Here is a 14,116-nt window from a genome sequence, read left to right on the forward strand (position 1 = left end):
GTAATATTTGAAATTGTTTGAGGTTTGACTCTAGCTCGATTTCAGTGGGGACTGAATTCCACGTTTTGGCATCACAAACCGAATGTAGAGAATCACCACAGCAGCTGTTTACTTTGGTAACCTCATGTTTTCTACTCAGGTAACTTGTGGGGGCATTTATCTGGTTCGTTTAATACAAAAGTGTGACATTTTAAATCTTGAGAAGGTTGGAGTACATTACATAAAACGATAAGACTTGTCTAAAATTACAACCTGCTCCAAATCACAGCTGAAAACTGTACACCTTATACTACGACTATGTCTTGGAAAATCTTGACACGTTTCTGTTGGTTCGTACAATAATCAGGAGTTAACGTTTATCCTAACAGCGCAGGACATTTGCCATTTTCCGCGATATGCAGCTGCCCAAAACTGAACTGTCCTGCGTAAGAGAGGCAGGTGATAATCTTACTGTGAATGCCTATATACACAGACTAACAACTTGGGAGTACTGGAACAATACCCATAAAGGCCTCAGTAGTGAGACCACCGGGTAGGGATCAAGGAAAGGGGAAGAAATTAGTTGTTGGAAAATGCTCGAGACCCACAGCCAATGTACAGTGTAATGATAATATCCACATTTAAACGCATGGATTTAATTAAACTATCTTCAGTCTCCTTGCAACAGCACTGCTTGTAAATCGTAAAAAAGTAAAGGGGGACAAAACACCCAAACTTGCACAAAATGCCCCTACTTATAGCCAACTGCTGTTTTGCAAGCGTCAGTTGTTGTTTAAACGTCCAATAACATAGTTAACCTTGTCGTTTTTTCACAGTACAGAAAGCGTACGGAAGATCGGAAGTTACTTATACAGGGTAAGGGTGATATTTTGTTAACTAGGTTCATCTTCACTGAATGTCGGTTAAATTAGAGACACCTACAGGCTGTAAGAAAACACTGCTGCAGCTGCATTCTTTCCGGGACAGTAGTTTACGTAGTAATAGAAAACGAAAACAGATGCAACTGTTAATAATTAGAAAATAACAAAACATAGCAAATAAACTGCATAAAACAACCCGTTGCTCTTTATTTTACATTTTTCCCCAAAATTACTTGTGCCTATGTATGTGTACGGATACATAGAAATAAATATATTCTTCCTGCAATCATGCAAACCATAAACTGTACTTCAAAACATGACATCAAAGGAGTGCTTGATTTTTCTGTAAAATGTACACGTCGAAAAATATACCATTTATCAACAAAAAGGCTTGCCGCTTAAATAAAATAATGTACACGTTTAAACAAGATGCAAGTAACTAATATATACATCATATAATTCATATTATTTTTTTTCTGAAAATATATGCAGGTCAGGATGGAATATTTCAGCTCCCGCGCCTTGCCGCCATCCCTCAGAAACAGCACAAAAAGTGGTGGTACTAGGGCTACTCGCTGCGGTACACAAGCCACTAGCTCTTGTATCAGGTTAAAAGAGCTATGTCCGTAAAAACACCGTATCAGTAACAGCAATCTACTTGGCAGGGAGATAGTTGTTTCCTAAACACAAGCAGCTGAGTGTCAATATAAGTAAATAGCACGCCCTTTCTGATCGTTTCTCTTCTTTCTTCCTCGTCTTCAGTTGGCTATAGTCAGACGCGGTACACACAACCGCGTACAGCTCCTTATCTTTGGTAATTTATAGCAAAGGTGAGTAATGTACGTTATGGCGCGAGTCCCCACTTTCTCCATTGTGGAGCAGGATGGCGCCCTTGCTCTATCATCCCGCCCTTAGCGCAACCGCCTGAAATCCCTTCGCATTTCCAGCATTCAACAGTTAACAAGACTTCCAGCAATACCAACCGTCGTTATCTGGCGCCACCTATCGGGCTCAGATTAAGGCCCTTTTAAATGACGTGCAATCGTACCAACAGCGCGAGCTGGGGTAAGCATCACATCTCTCGTTCAATTTAGGGACAAACCTCAACAGAATCAGGGAGAAATACAAATCTAGTCAGTGACTGTTTTAAAATATTAGTTGTACTAACTTGAGATGCTGACAGTATAAGAGAATGCAGATTAATATACATTTTGAAGTAAAACTAGGTATATAACTGTATTGTCATTATTTGTTAAATGTAATTCACCATCTTTTCTCTAAAAGTCTACAGTTTTAGGATGCATTAAAGAGGGGCAGACACAAAACATGAGTCAAAATCAGGGACATCCCCGGAAAATCAGGGAGAGTTGTAAGTACTGATCCAAATACGGCTAACGCGTACAGATCGGTTTACTTCCATTTTTAAGCAAGCGAACAAGCCCTGTTGAATAAAAACACGTAGGTAAATAGAGTACGGAAACACTACTTCTTTCATTAATCACCTGCCTTACTGCCTGAATGTTTAATTAACTTGACGCTTCACAAGTGTCCCTGTTCGCGGACGCATTCGTTTTTCTAGGGATAGGACTGCACATTCAATGTATTTTTAATAAAATACATTGAACAAATAATATCGCATAGAGTTACAGGCTTGTGCCAAGAAAATGCTATTACTTCTGTGCAGCGTAAGACTTAAGCCCTCAGCTTAATCTCAAGTATTTCCTGGGTTTACAGGTTTCTTCGATGTTAAAACGGGGGGGGGGGGGGGGGGTTGGGGGTACACGTGAAGTAACCAAACAAATCCTTTCAAGATTCTTTTTTTAGCTAACTGCATGGGTGGGGTCAGTGCCTGAAGACCATTCATGGACTAAATGACCCCTCTTTCATTCCCTCTGCTGTGGTAAAAGCTTCCACTGATTTGCAATGTTCGGTAGATATATATATACGTACATATACATACACACGTATATATTATATATAAATATATATATATATGTGTGTGTGTGTGTGTGTGTGTATATATATATATATATATATATATATATATATATATATGCATACATATATGCGCGCATGTGTGGGGGTGTGTATGAGTCAGATGTCACTCGTTAAGTATGGGAAGACTTACACCGTAGTTCTCAACTTTCTTTTTCCAAACTGTGGAACGCAACTTCTCATAATGTGAAACAAATGGGCAAAATTAGGAAGGAGCACTTACTAACAAAGGGAGCTCACGATGATTGCAGTTGTTTACTTTATTTATAAAAAATGTATTTTGATGAATTCATTGGAATTTGTGACTCAATATTATTAACCGTATATGTTTGTTAAATAAAATCTTTAACGCTGCATATGCCGCAGATTTTTCCAATGAGGGACTTCGAGGAACATCGACTTTTATGACTCAGAAATGAGGAATGATGTATGACTTATAATTCTTCAGAAATCGTATATTGCGACAAATCATATTATATAATCCACTGGATTATTCCCAAGATGTAAAAATAAGCTCCCGTTGTAGATTCCCTGCTTCACTTTTTCCCCTCTTACCCCAGATTTGTTTTAATGAAGTTATTGAAACATGAGAGTGTAGCTGTCAAGAGTATTCCGATCTATTTTCTACAGTGACATGTCATTTTACTTAAGCCAACAAAATACAGAAAATTAATAATAAAATAATAAGCCCCATTTATTTACTCGTGCAAATAATGTTTTATTGTTTAGGATGAAAACTGTTAACGTTGACGTTTCTATTACATCTTAATATACGTCGTCTCCGATGATTTTTATAAATATGTTTCAGCGAGTCTTGCAGAGATAACTTATACAATTCAGCAAGAAACAGTTACACTTGCCTATCCATAAAATACACAGCAGCTATCCCTAGCTACTACCTGCAACTAACACGACCTGGCCTGTTTCCTGCAAACCCCCACTACTTAAGGCTTGTAAGATGCTCGAAACATGCAAACTATAAGGCTTCCAATTTCATAGAAAGGCAGAAATATTGTCACTTACTTATGACCCTGAACATTTCATCACCTCAAATGTATCTTTTCACTGGACAGCTGATGGCCCTTCTTCAATGCATTGTGAGATTAAACATATTTTATTTAAGTGGACTGTACCATACTATGGCAATTTTCTGAAAAAAAAAACAATTGAGACATTACTTTTAAGAAACATAGCAGAGCCGAACTGTTTTGCACCAACAATTATGACTATAGCATGCGTATAAGAAACTTTACAGAAAAGCAGATAACTCAGATCACCGATTCTAGAATATTCCATGCGCGTGGAATTAACAGTAATCGTGGGTGATTGGATTGTGGTTTGTTTTGTCAAGTCCACTGAAAGCTTACATGGCCAGATTACTCTGCTGAGATGTACTTGTCAGACGTATAATAAATAGACTGCATTCTGAACGGGTGTTGCTGCTACCTGACCAAACTGTGATACTGCTTCTGCGTTGCATTATGGTGTGTGTGTGTGTGTGTGTGTGTGTGTGTGTGTGTGTGTGTTCATCTGAGACACAGTTTGCAAATTCAGAAGAACAGAAACTCGGAAGACTCGGTGAGGTACGTATCAAGCATCATTCTTAAAAGAAACAGTATGCTTTCTATGATGTCTTTATTATTTGCACAGGCGTGGAAATAGCGAAGTAAAAAACAATCCCACCCTAATGTGCATGCTTATATACGTATACAAACAGCAGTGTTTCGATATATCTAGGACTATAAGTAAACCACCCATAGAAGTAAAAAGTAGTTTAGGCACAACAGTCTAAAATGCGTCTGTTTCTCTGCAATCATCGTGCCTGCTCACCCAGATGAAACTGTGCTCTAGGATTATTATTATCATCATCATCATTCTTATTAATCAAAGTGTTTTTCTGCCTGCACTTCATAGACCATGTTCCACTTTCATGAGTTATGTCAAGCGTCAATGAAGTGGCTTGCTTAAAATATTAAACAAATATTAACAACGTCATTGTTTATAAATGTATGCCTTTAGTAGTATGCACACAGAGTCACAACCTAATTTGTAGGAGTCTAATATTAAAAATTTATACTCTGCACCTGACATTATGTAATTATTTATCATTTTAAAGGGTTTAATATATCTCATAATTCACTGCAACCAATCAGTTGTTATATTTATTGATATTCATCTGCTGCGCACTTCGGAAGTACTGTTTTTCCTTTGTGACTGTTGGAGCATACATTGCTTCACACCACGACTTGGCTAAACTTCTGACTTCACTTTGAATGGAGAAGCAGACATTTTGGACTATATTTCAACCATTCCATGTCCACTGTTAAATTGCAAAACTGAACGGGAAGTGATCTGTATACCTAGCTCCTAAGTGTAGACGTTAGAGAACCCCCACAACGTTTCTAAGCAAATTGGCAGGACAGCTTATTATTTGCCTGAGTTTGTACTAGCCAGCAAACTGTGTACTGTACCTACTACGCGATGTCCAGAAATGTCCATAACTCCGTCGGTGTAATTCCAGTAGACAGTCATCACCAGTTATCTCTTAACCTGTCACCCCCATAAACGCGGGGCACTAGTTCCCATGTTTTTTTTTTTCCTGGTGCTGATTTTTCCTGATTTCTGCAAGTATAAACGTAAGATGCCTTTATTAGACCCCCCACTTGGCAAAGATTTGCGCTATGTACATTTATCAGCCAAATGCTACCTGTTGAGTCCAAATTTTTAAAGGTTTTCTTCTCTTGGATAAAGCTTTAATGCATTTATAAAGGTATGCAGCCTTGTGTACGTGTTTTCATTTTTTTAAACAAAGGAGGAGTACTTTATTCGTTTAGCTTTTTAGATTAAATGCATGCACTGGAATAGACCTAATTGAGTTTGTTTATACGGCAGATGCCTGGTATCAGATCAACAGTTAAACAACATGGGTAACGCAACACTTATGCTGCCTATAATTAGTCTTTTCAGTAAATGTAAGTCACATTGTTGAAACTAGGTTCTGATGAACATGCACCAATCACCAACCATATATAAAAGCAGCAAAATTATTAACAGTTCTGTGCAGTTGTGTATCACATTGTTGTACATCGGACGAGCACGGCAATAGCTCTCATCCCAAATGTTAAAAATTGTAAAGTTGTGTTGGAGCCTTTTCCTCTCTGGGCCCACCCTGCAAAGAGATACAAAAAATCAACAGCTTACTAATGAGAAACAAACACTGAGAAATGGTTTGCATACGCATTTTCAGGTTATAACATAGTTGTAATGACATGCTGTAGAGATACTGGACCTTTTCAGTTAGCAAACTGTAATAATAATATTCAATAAATAAGCTGATACCATGCAAATTAGGGTAACATTTATGGCTCAATCGTGTTTTATAAAGATTTCACACCAAATACAGAAACCGAATGCTTGTGCCAGTCACCTTTTCTCTTTAGTATATACACAGCAGCAGAAGCTTAAAAATTCTTAAAATGATCTAAACTGTAATCGGTAAAAACAGAATAAAGTAAAACAATAACCGCACGTTTCAAATGCATGTATGGTTCAGTCCTTGTTTAATATAATCAATCAATGCCATACAAACGTATCCATAGACCTCCAGGGTGGCCCTGAATCATGGAGGCTCTGAGATTTACTTGATGTTTTTAAAATATGTAACCCTGTTCACAATAACATTTATATTTTCGTGAGAAAACAATTACAATTACATTTATACATTTCTCATTCTTCTAAAAATGCATTTTAATGCAATAATTATGTTCTGTAACTGTTCAATTAAATAATACCTTTAAGCGATATTGGTGTGGGGCCTTGGTCCGCAGCCGTCTTGGCTTTTTACTTTTAACAAGCAGAAAACTGTGGAAACTGAAAGCAAGTCAGAAGTTTGGTCTTCTTTTTTGGTTTGCTCCTCGAAGTACAATTTACACTATACATGCATTAAATTCAAAATGTGTGTTTGTGTTGCTATCGTTGTCATGGATACGATACATTACTCTTTTTGTAGGGATGCCACCATTTCAAACGCTCCAAGTGGGATATTTTATGGAAATGTGAGATTTTGCAGGACAAATGAAGCCATACCCCAACCAGTACAAAAAACTGGATTTCACCCCCCCCCCCCCATAAAAGCTAATTCTTGTACAGACTATGTCTTCTCTTTTGTTACCTGTAATATTTAGGTGTTTCAGAAAAAAAATGTTTTATACAACTATTAAAGGAAACATGGGAAAGATTTTTTTGTCTTAAAATCTCAGAATATTTGCACATTCATATTTTTTCTCCAGGACACAACTTTCCAAATAGAGTGTTAGCCCTAAGTGTTTTGCTACCATATCTATGCTAATACACTTTCAGTTTATAGCAAAGGTGTATGTTGCCCTCGCTCAATGTACTCAGGTGAGTACATATTTTTCTGAGCAGCTCAGGATAAAAAAGTGTGGCTTATAGAAACAAAAATATGTCTGTAGCAGTCTAAACTAATCCTTACAACAATGATAGGAACACCGCGTGTTTCTAAATAAACTTATTAATTTGAATAACTAGCTAACTAAATAAATAAATAACAAGTTTTAGTTGTTGTAGTGGGATCTTTTAAAAACGACCATCATCCCCTCGGTTTCTAAGGGGCATCATGAATTGGGGGCAACAATATCAGGTTATGAGTACAAAAGGAACATTTCTGGCTACATTTCTGATTTATAGCATGCTGTGCCGCCAATGTGTGTGCGTGTGTGTGTGTGTGTGTGTGTGTGTGTGTGTGTGTGTGTGCGCGCGCGCGCGCATTCTTAGTTTAAAAATCACTTAAGATACACAAATTCGTTTTGAGAGTAGCGCTTTATTTCTAATTACATTAGTGTAAGTAAGAGATCCAACGCCAATAATTCTGCTTGCATCATAATTTTGTTTAGTACATTACAAGGGGAAAACTCGAGTTATTTATATGTAATAGTTATGTGTGGCAATCAGATACAGTTAGCACATTATTACTGGGCAAGGGGAATGTGTAGTTGAAACTTTTTAGAATTAGGAAAACTTAAATACGAATTTCGTCAATGATCTGTGTTTGCAGTAATGTTTTTGTGATCTGGTGTTATATTCTGGCTCTGTAATAATGTGCAGCTGTTTGTTTTCAAAGTAAGTGATATGAGGCTACTTAGTAAGCAACTGATTTAGGAAACCAAAAAAAAAAAAAAAACAACAACAAACACGTACACACTTGTTTTAACAACAATTCCATGTAAATTGACTCACACAGTTGCGATAATACAAGCTTAGTAAAGGAAGGATGAAATGAGTGCTTGGCGTCTCTATTAGCCCTATCCCTCGTGTGGTACAGTCATTGCTTTCTCTTTCAAGCTATCTTCCCAGTTCTTTCTGTACACAGTAAAGGATTTATTTTATCTACACTATTGTCTAGGACTTTAATTGTAGATAAAGTCGGACTGGGGGTAAAAACCTGCGATCGTGAGTGATTTATGCTGCATTATGTTCGTTCCAGAAGTGTTTAATGTAATGAAGAATTATGTCTCTCTGATAAAGGGGGGAGATTCAGGTAAAATGTCCTCTTGTGTTTGTGGGATAGCACATCTAAATGTCTGTGTGGCAGCTGCTGTTAAAGCTTTGGCTAGCTCTTTGGGAAAAAGAAGGAAAAAAGGAAAGGGACTGTTTAGTTTTTCTTTGGTGCCATTTTGGATGTCATCTGTTTCCTTGGTGATTGTGTTCAACCCCCAAAGCCCCTAGGCTCCTGGATTGTTAGAGCAAACCAGGCTATTTCTGCATCGTCATTTATCACTGTCAACACATAATGATTCCCCTTGCAGCTCCTTATTGATGTTTGTAATTGCATTATCTCATAAGGGGGGATGATCAATGAAAGCCAGCCGTGCGTTCTGGGGTCAGGAGATGCCAATGCGCTGTGTGTCCCCTTTAATACAACAAGTTCTCATTATCTTCAGAATCGCTTTCAGAAAAACAATCTGATCTGTTACCGACCGTAGTGAACACAGTAACACTGGCATGTATGGGAACCAGTATAGGTTAAAAAAAAACTCACGTTTCCTCCCTATAGGTACAATAAAACAGATCACTTGGTAGCAGTGTGGTCACAACTAACAGGTGTCAGACAAATGTCTGTGTCTTTAGATAAACATCATTAACTTAGACAAAAGTCTGCACACTGTTTATTAACTCACTTTCAAATAAATTGTGTTATTTTGCTGCTAATTGACGGGATTGTGTAAATGGGTTTCTAAATTAGGTGTGTACACTTTTACTGAAACAGTACTTAATGATATAAGATGAATTCGGCATGTGCTTGTGCGAGTGTGCTGTGTGTGCAAACAGCTAATTTAGAAAAACGTTAACTGAACAATGAAATAAATATTGTTTCCTCCATGTAGTCAAGCATTGCGGGACCTAAAAAACATAATACGAGGTAAAGAGCAAGTTATTTCAAGTTGCAATGACAAAAAAAAGTGATATGCTGAGTTACAAGATTTGGTACATCTAAGGTGGGGGTGACGTGTGGTGAATTTCAGCTACCTGTGGGAAAAAAAAATCAGCTTTGCCTTTAACGTAACGTGGCAGAACACTTTACTATGTAATTTGCATTTATTCCCGTTCTCTACAAAACAAGATCCTGTAATACAAATAGCAACACCTTTCATTTTTCTCCATACATGCCACTTGCTTAGAGCATAAACAAATTTTATTACACATTTCTCGCGGCTTACAGTAAATACATAATACTCTGTAGCTATTAACCAAAGGCGTGATTGACACTATACTCTAAATATATACAAACACTCACACTCTGAGATTTGTTTTGAAGTATAAGTGCGCTTATACCGTTGTACTTTTTAAACTTTCAGACGCTTTCCACATTAACATTACTTAATCGGTGCATCAAGAAAAAGAAAACCTATCGAAATTGTAGAAAAGATCTGAGCACATCCGAGCACAACTGATCAAGTTAAGCTAAGTATATCAGGAACATGCAATAATTGCACACACACACACACACACACACAAAACCCACGTCTAATTAAAATTGAAAATCACTTACTATCTTGACTACAGATACCTGAGCAGCATGTCTCTCTCTCTCTATATATACAGATAGCTGAATAAGGAAATAGATGCAGATGCTTAAATACACATGAACTGCTTAACAAACCTTATAACCCCAACCTAATGTCTGTCAACCATTTGGCTTTACGGAAATGATCAAAACTACAAAAATCGTATTTATGATAATACATTATAAAATGCTTCTACTTCTCGGTAACATGATACTTAAACGATTTACATCTAACTCAGACTTCTTCATGTGCATTTTTGTGTGTGTTATTGCTATTTAGACAACATACGCAATGGCAATGTTTCTGAATAAAGACGAAGCGAAAGTGGATCACACTTCTCAACTGCCCAGACTTTCGCAGAATGCCCAGACTTTTGCCTCATATTGTTGGTCTGTTTCTCATATAATTTGTGTTTTTTTGGCAAATAATCGAGTATCGAAGTCAATAAATAGTACTAAATAATGACAGTTGTTTGAGTTTCAGGCTTTATATCCTTCATAAAATACATTATAATGCAAAACCTGTTATTCTAGCGATTTTCTATGCTTATATGAGCAGTATTTAAAATCTGTCCCTACCTTTGAGCCTTTGTCTTACCTTTATTTTTGGCTTTGTCCAGATTTCTTGCACTGAGAGGTTGAGAGGTATGTTTGTTACACTGATTCAAATGAAAAGAAGACATTTCCCTGACCTCTGACATTAACAGTAGGTTTACTTAGCTATCTTGGGTTAGGTATCTTATGGACATGGTAAATGGTTCACCTCTACAACAACCTCACCTGAGTAATTGCCATAGCTTGCTGTACCGTGACATAGCAAATGCACATCAGAGAACTGCGGAATTCGCTGCAGTGTGAACGAATGAGAGAATTCTATACGTGAGAGAATTTGTACATAGTTGTGTGTGTAATAATATGTGGATACCCGTGTGTATAATAATATGTGTATACGTGTGTGTATGTCCGTGCCTGCATGTGTGTGAGAGAGAAACTGGAGAACGACAGCTTCCTTCTTATAAACATTGTTGAAAATCGATAGATATTTAATCCCCAGCCTCACTACTCCAAAAGTTTGACAATGCATGCAAAGTTCTGTAAAATCCCAGTGTAGATTTACTACACCTCCTGGTTTAAGCCTAGTTATGGTGCGCGCATGTGGTGGGAAAGCACGTCTGCTAGTTTTATGTATATTTATTTGTCTTCCTGTCTCTGTATGGATAGTCTCACCACCTGGGATCTCGGGATTTAGTACACCGAAGCAGTCTCCTAAATATTTACTTGGATTCCTCATTACTGAAATCTCGTTGTGCATCACTCTGTGTGGCTCATGACTGACTTGACACTCTATGGGGTCTTCTTCTTTCGGCTTTTCCGGTTAGGGGTCGCCACAGCGGATCACCTATCCGCTTATGATTGGCAGTGGAGTTTTACAGTGTCGAGTTGCCAGCCCGGCGCCCAACCTTCCACAGAAGGCACACACACGCACGCACTCATGCCTATGGCCAATTTAGAGTGTATGGTCCACAAATGACCCCGGGTTGGAAGTATTTACCCCATTCTGCCCTTAGAAAAGGGCACGCCTCTTTCCCTGCCACCTGCCCCTGCTGTAACTATCGCCAAGTCTTGGGAAGAAAGCATCATACGTCCAACACCAGGGTGCCATCGTTTAATCAGTTCAAATTGGTAGTATTTCCTCAACTACTCTCCAGTCACAGCTGCTCCGAGCACGCATAACCATTAAATTAAGAAGCGTTTCTAATGTTAACTACTTAAATGGACTCTGACTTTTGCCCGAAATGTGTTTCCATGCCCACGTTAAAATGAGTTTGTTTTAGTGCTCTCGTTTGAACTGTACATAAAATCCTGCCAACTACATAAGGATGCAAATTCAAACAAAAAACTTCTATAGTAACGTAAAAAAAGAACAAGACGGTTACATAAATGTTGACTTACATGTCAAATGTCAATAGGAACCCTGCTTCCCGAGCTAAGAAAAATGCACTTTTATGTCACTGGTATGCTTTGCATTAGGTGTGTGCTACAAGTTAACCATTTGCACTTGGTGAGCTCTGTTGCAGAGCTACAAAGTAGCAAAGCGTTTGGAAACTGCCTGTATTAAACACCTTTCTGAGACATCGGAGGTGTTATCAAACAGGCAAACTGCACTTTAAGCAGCAAGTCGTTGATGAGACACTTGTCAAACGCGACCTGGAGACGGAGGCCAGTCTGTGTTTTCTATAGGAAGTGTAAACTGGAAGATATGCAAGAAACAACAGGAGAATGGGACAGTTTATGGTGTGGTTAGAGAACATAATCTAAAGGCACAAGTTACAGCAAAGACCTTAAAACATGATGATGGATCGCGTTTAAGTAAAGTACAATGGATCGATGAATCGTTGTTTAATGACAGTGGCAAATGTAATGAGGGTTTGTGATAAAAGTTACTTGTCATATTAGACCAAATTTTCTCTTTTTGTTTGTACTAGTGTGTAATACATGTGTGATTGTGCCTGCTACTTTCCTACTCACCAGTGTCACATTGCTGGGTAATTATTGTTCGTTCGTCCCCCCCCCCCCCAACTTCTTCTTCTTTACATTCGTAGTCGCAGGAGAATTATTTTCATGTGTGCCCAAATGTCTTCTTCAATGTCATTTGAGCCAGACAACTGAAAATCCCATGTAGCTGAGAGCAGCGTGCGACCACCAGCAGCGTAATACGCATCTGGGACACAACGCACTGCAGTGGGATCTGCAAGCTGAAGGTAGTTCAGCTAAATCAATGAATAAATGAGCATGCATAAATAAATAAGTGCTTAAACAATATAACTTACGATGGGAAGGTGTAAGACCTGTCGCAGTACGGAGTATATAATTCGTGAGACATCATGCACGCCTTTGCTATGAGAAAGACAGTAAAGAAAAATACAATTTTACAAAACAAATAACATTAGCTACAATAAGAGGAATTGTAAAGAAATTTCAATAGAGAGAGAGAGAAAATGTTATAAGTACATTTCCGTCAAATTAAAGTTGTATACTGACCTGACTGAGTAGCTTTACAGTTTGAGTTTAGAGTCCTTGCATTAACAGGAGAAAGCAGAAACGTTCTTGCAGCTGATGTGGATTTTTCAACACATTGTGGTCATGGAAATTTGGACAAGGCAACATTAAGAAATGTAGAACTTCCATACTACTGTGACCCCCGCCCCCCACACACACACGTACACCATTGCTGTTTCTGTTAATTATCTTGGAAAAATCTTTATTTTATTGACATATCCTTTAAAGTTTAAAAGTAATCGTTATGACCAGAATACAAAAGTAACGTTATTTTAAATTTAGTTGGACCGTGTGGGAAAGACATATATTAACCCAACAATCCCAATCGTATACACACACACACACACACACACACACACACACACACACACACACACAACAAAGTCACAACAATGTGCCACTTTTTGGATCACCCGTAGTTCAATGGGCAAAGTGCTGAACGGCTGAACAAAACCTCACTTTTTTTTTCAAAATGCTCTGAACACAGGGGGTTGTGAGCTGCAGGCGCCTTGCAAAGGGTGCAATGTGTCTTGTTGGAAGCTATACTAATAAATGCAGGACGGGGTGTATAAGGTTGGAAGATGAGAATTTTATTATTTGAGTAAAATAGGCAGCATTTGGCTGGTTGCTAGATTTGATTAGTATGTCAACAATCAATTGTGAGCAATGCTTTTGTAGGCTTTAAACTTAAATGAAGTATTCCATGACAGTAAGTCCTGGGTAGGGGAGATGGACAATACTTGGGTATCTTATTAAACCCATATTCACTAAATAGTGACTTAAGCACAGATTTCATCTAAATGGTTAAGTAAGATTACATCAATATGAAGAACTTGGGTGTGTTAAGTTGTACAACACCAACCCCTTTCTTGAGCACACAGTCTATGACTATGTTTGCCTTTTGACTCATAAGTCAGTACCCAATCCCATTATACTGGGAAACATTGCAAAGAAATGAGACATAGTCATTTCTCTTGCTTTTATCAAATATAAAGCATTCATTTATTTATAAAGTGTGTGGTTGCATCTCTTTCAGTATTAAGTACCTTCTAGAAACTATACAACTTTGCGTACCCTAGAAAATTTGACGGTTTTGAACAGATTTATTGATGCTTTA

At 37.9% G+C, this 14,116-nt stretch overlaps 2 long non-coding RNA genes across 2 annotated transcripts in view; one reads left to right on the top strand and one right to left on the bottom strand.

Annotated features, from left to right (window-relative positions):
• The first annotated feature begins 4,159 nt into the window (after positions 1–4,159).
• The window catches only part of LOC122788898, a 41,653-nt gene continuing 31,696 nt past the window's right edge, over positions 4,160–14,116 (top strand). The window contains exon 1 of the long non-coding RNA XR_006362753.1: positions 4,160–4,438. This is a non-coding gene — a long non-coding RNA (uncharacterized LOC122788898). The remainder of the gene's footprint in view (positions 4,439–14,116) is intronic.
• On the bottom strand, positions 4,432–13,317 carry LOC122788895. The gene is made up of 3 exons (XR_006362752.1): positions 12,982–13,317; positions 12,771–12,837; positions 4,432–6,024 (listed from the first exon to the last, which is right to left on the bottom strand). It is a non-coding gene; the product is annotated as an uncharacterized LOC122788895 (long non-coding RNA).

Source organism: Protopterus annectens, chromosome 1.part2 (assembly GCF_019279795.1).
Source record: "Protopterus annectens isolate FY-2018-M chromosome 1.part2, PAN1.0, whole genome shotgun sequence".
In the NCBI taxonomy this organism is placed as follows: Eukaryota; Metazoa; Chordata; order Ceratodontiformes; family Protopteridae; genus Protopterus; species Protopterus annectens.